Source organism: Arachis ipaensis, chromosome B06 (genome assembly GCF_000816755.2).
Source record: "Arachis ipaensis cultivar K30076 chromosome B06, Araip1.1, whole genome shotgun sequence".
NCBI classification, from domain to species: Eukaryota; Viridiplantae; Streptophyta; class Magnoliopsida; order Fabales; family Fabaceae; genus Arachis; species Arachis ipaensis.
The window spans coordinates 54,012,586-54,017,986 of NC_029790.2; positions in this window are offsets into that span (position 1 = coordinate 54,012,586).

Sequence of the window (5,401 nt, forward strand, 5' to 3'; positions counted from 1 at the left end):
TTGTACATTTATGACATTTAAACATTCTATTTTAGTATCAATTATGAAATTTTGATATTTTATGAGATATTGTGTTCTATAGATGTACCTTCCATTCATGCTGTTGCAGCAATATTAAGAGTGAGAGTTAAATTAGTTGAAGACTTTGTGTTTTCATTCCTCATTGTGGAAACTATAAAGAAGACTTATGATATTTGTGTCAATCTTGTGAATAGTGAAGAATTTTGAGAATCAATTAACTAATTGAAGTCTGATCCACCTAGAATTGTGAGGCTTGCTGATAGAGCAATCAAGAAGAGAAAAGAAGTAGCTCAACCTCCTGCACCAATCAATGATAACAAAGTTAAAAGGACTTTTCAGATTACCTACAATAAATATAAAAAAAAAGATCACTACTTCAAAACATGTAAGAAAACTCCTAAAAATTTTAATTGGCAACTAAAAAAAAAATAGAAAAAAGTCTGTTTAAAACTTGCACATGTTATTCAAGATGGGAATAACAATAAATCTGCTGCTATAAATGCTGATTCTATCCACTCCTCCAATTCAAGTTTAAAACTTTATAGAATAATTGCCATTCAATTTTTATCTATGTAATTCTAGGTTAAGGGTGACTAAAATTTGTTTATTTTTCAGGTTGGAATCTGTGGTCAGACTCACAACAACTCGAAGGCTCAAAAGTCTGCTTCAGATGAAATTAGGGTTAAAAATGTGAAATGTTATTGGTTGTTTATGTTGTGAACTGTTTTTAATATTTAATAGTTGTTTATATTTTTTGCATTGAATCAGACTAAAATTAAGAAGAATAAAGAAAAATACTAAAAAAGCCACATACTCTACAAGATAGACATAAGAAAATGTTAAAGAGGCCACATGCTTTATATAGATGGAAGAGGAAAATTCTACTCTTTCAATCATTTGAGGAAAAGGATTTATGGGTGTCAAGCCACGACGTTTAGGTTGTAAAGAAGAAGTTTTTATTTTTTAATCCTTGCAACAATTTTATTGACACCTGACACGTAGCATTGACAATTCAGATTCTATTATATTAATAGGTAAGGTTAAGGTCTGATTAAGATTTCAAAATAGGTAAGGTCTGATTAAGATTTCAAAATATTGAGTGTGATGTGTCTTGCGAAAAAATAATCAAAAATAAAAAACATATTTATCCAATTATTTATAATTAAAAATGATTATTTACTAAAACTAAAAAATTCATTCTCGTACTCATCGCTAGTGCAACTTTATCACCAATGTGGACATTGCTCCATTTGAGTTAAACCACGTGGCGCCTCAGATAAACCAGCACTAGATACATGCAAATTGTGACGCATGATCGAAACGACTAATACATCCTTTAAAACGACACCCAGTATTTGAGGGTCATCTTCGGTCGTAAGACTAGATTCCTGGATCTTTCTCATTCCACGTGTCATGTATAACTCCTTCATGTCAATGGCATCAAAATTCAAAAGCCATTTTTTTTTCATTTCTTTTAAGTTTTAAACATATACAGATATGTATCCCATAATATTTGAATAATGTTCTGGTCACTTGACAACCGACATACATGATTTGAAAATAACAAATAATCCCTACTGATTGATTTTTTTCTCCCTTCGCTTAAACTCGAATTCGATGTATTAGTCTTATGATTTATGAACACACCGTTTTTAATTGAATTTGTCATTTGATTAGATATTTATTGAAAAAGATTAAATATTTTATGGAGCATCGTTTAAATTATACTCATATTAAAAGAAATATGTCATTTTTTTAATAAAATTTTAATAATGAGCATATCTTCAAAAGCCATTTTATCGAGTATGAATATATCCAATTGAGTTCCAAAGACAATTAAACACCCAAACAAATTCACATCAGGATTACTTCATGCATACATATCATTAATTTGCAGTAAAATTTAAAATTAATCTTTTAAGCAGTGTTTTGCATAAGTTTCTTAAGTTGAAAACTTTTGATATTTTTTATTATATTAAATAAATGAATTTTTCAATAAGTATTTTAAAAATAAATGTTAAAGATAATAAAAATGTTGTATCAAAAAATTTAAAATTGTATTAAGATTTTTTTAAAAAAAAACAACTAATGTTTTAGAAAGAAAATCCAACTATCACTACTAGTAGAAGATGTTGATTTATATTACACAAAGGTTAGTTTTTTTTAGAATGCATCTACAATCACAAGTTAGTGAAGTTACAAACATCAAACAGAAAGGGGGTGAAGAACTAGGTTGGTTAATTTCAAGGGGGCACTGGGTGGTAACTGGTAAATAATAATGAAACAAGTGTAATGACCCGTGTCATACATGTGATAAGATTGAAATTATAATTTTAAATTGTTTTGTTAAGATTAATTTAAATTATAATAATTTAATTAAGACTAAACCACCAAAAATAACTACGAAAGATTGATTCGCTGACAAAAGTAACCATAGAAGATCATAACTCCTCATATGCCCACAATTGATTAGTTCTGTTTGACAAAAATAACCACGGACACAAGCCATACTCTCATAGTTTTGATTTCACCTTTAATCTTCTTCTCAACCTTTATGGCCATGTTAACATTCCTCTCCCTATAGTCTATTGGAGCAATCGTCACATCTTGATTAGCAACACCACATTCATGCTCATTGAGTATTCTAATCAAACACCTTGCCAAATTTTGCTATCCCCCATCAATTTCATCAACCCAAACAAAATAATTGCAATCTCGACTCTACAGAAGCTAAAAAATCGAAATATCAGAGATGCAGAGGAACCTTTCACTTGTCTAACTATCATAAATAATGTTTCATACCTTCGAAGAGGGCAACGAATAAACCATCTTCTAGGATTAGTAATCGTCAAAGATTCCAACAAGATAACATACTCACCTAGTGACATCTTCCATCCAAAATTTTTTTCTTCTTCGTCTTCGAATGTGAAGCTCCTGAAAATATGCTTCCTTCGCTTATAGTTACTTCTCTCATTGACATTGCTCAAATTCTATGAGAATAAATTAATTCAGGGTTCTCCTGTGGAGTAGCTCGGAACGATGGATGATTGTGCTCGGGTATGATTTTACCATGCAAAAATTGGGTTCCAACTAAGAAGAACGAAGAAAACAGTCCACGTATGCCACTCTGTTAAGGCTACATTAGGCTTGGCTATGTTTTACAAACGGAACTAATCAATTATGGGCATATGAGGAGTTATGATCTTCCATGGTTACTTTTGTTAGCAAATCAATCTTTTATGGTTACTTTTGGTGGTTTAGTCTTTAATTAATAAAAAGATAACATGTTATGTATTGTTTATTTTTTCTTAATCTAGTGTTAAATGCATTAACTCTAATAGTTATTAATTGGTTTTAGTAATTTACTTTCTCCAATAAATCAAATATATATACTCAATGTGACCATAAATAACCTAGTAATACTTAGACCCACCAACAAATTTTTATATGTTATTTTACTGTCAAGTAAGGACATATCGAAATTGACTCAAAATGAACAACAGATTATTAAAAAATTCTAATACACAAAGTTCTCTAATAAACAATAAATAATTTAAACTTACTAAAAAATAACTCAACACTTTTCTTTGATGCCTGTAAAACATATACCTGAAACAATATTATATCAATGTTAGTATATAATTTTACGATCATCGACCGTATTTACTATACGTGACTCATTCCTAAAATTTATTCTACACACGTGTGTAGTCGGAAGATAAATTCCACTTGATTCCTCAATCAGAAAATTTGAGAAGATATAGACCTTCTCCTCGATCAGTTCATTCTCAAACATCTTTTGTCAAATAATTCTTGATTGAATAATAAATTTTATCACATTGTAAAACAAATTAAATATAAAAGCTATTAGCACTTATAAAGCTATTAAATCACACTGTCTTTGATTCGTGCAAGGGTTTACTTATTAAATAAACTTAAAATATGAACAAAAATATTTTTAAAATAGACCTAGCATCACTTGAAAGAATCATGAAAAATAATCAACTAACCTTATCATCTATGAGAACCATTTCTATGTAAGCCGTCTTACTCTTGGCAAATTTAGATGGAACTTTCCATAACCTTATAATTCGTACCTTTATTTTTTAAACTTTTTCATCACATAATCTACTATAGGTAATACTATTGATAAAATCGTAACTAGTAGCCATTCAGTATGAAGGATAAAAAACAGAAGAAGAACTATGCCTGAATTATGAATTTTCTAAATGAATTATAATGGTAACAAATTACTAGTCAATATTTTTAAAGTAGATACTTGTTATAATTAGGTGAAAATTATGCATATACACACATACACACATACACACACATGCACACTAATTATACACGGTAATAATTAGTCAATATTTTTAAAGTAGATACTTGTTATAATTAGGTGAAAATTATGCCATTATATTTTATTAATCTTTTTGATTAATTAAATAAAGATACTTGCTCACGTATCTTTATATGTTAGCAAGAAAAGCAAAATCATGTATTGTGACTTTTTTTTTTTACCACGCATTAATCTTAATTAATCAATCTTGTGTCAACACAATATAATTAAACTTTTAATCACTCTAATTTATTGATGAATTACAGTTCTCTTAATAATTACATTACTAATCTGAAATACAAAAAAAAAAAGAAAAAAAGATGATACATATATCCAAGAAAGAAAATAAACTTAAAAGTAAAAAAAAAAAAGAAATTTTATATTAAAAATTTAAAAATAACATATCCAAAAAAAATAGTCGTAATATATAAATTAAGGTAACAATTTAAATTTTTCTAAAACTAATTTAATCAAATACTAATATTGAAACTAAATTATTTAAATAATATTTAATTTATTATAGTCCTTAGACACATATAGATTAGACTATTAGAATCATTCTTGTAACGACAACCAACTGAAACATTATAAGTTCAAATATTTAGAATTTGTGCAAATTCAGACCATTCCCTTGTTAAATAAGCTTCATCATCCGCTATCCATGTAATGCAGCAAGGTATAAAATTGTCATATCGAGAAACTAAACTGACATTTATTCTCTTCAAGTAATTAAATAGCCGCTAGGTTTCTCATAGTAAGTGAGGGGAATTGCTACCCTATAAGGTGACTTTTCAAGGGAGGAGGAAAAGGTAGAATTATGAGAGTAAGTGAGGGAGTTGAATAACTCAATGGTTAGGTTAGAGAGTGTTTGTTTTGTTTGTGATTGGGCTTAGGTGGGTTAGCAAGTTTTTGGGATAAATAGAGTCTAGTTGGATTGTGTCCCGTATAAGAAAAAAAAAAAAAAAAAAAAAGAAAAAAAAAAAAAAAATTTTAAATTTTTAAATTTTAAAAAAAAGGGAGAGAATGATTAAAAAAGAAATT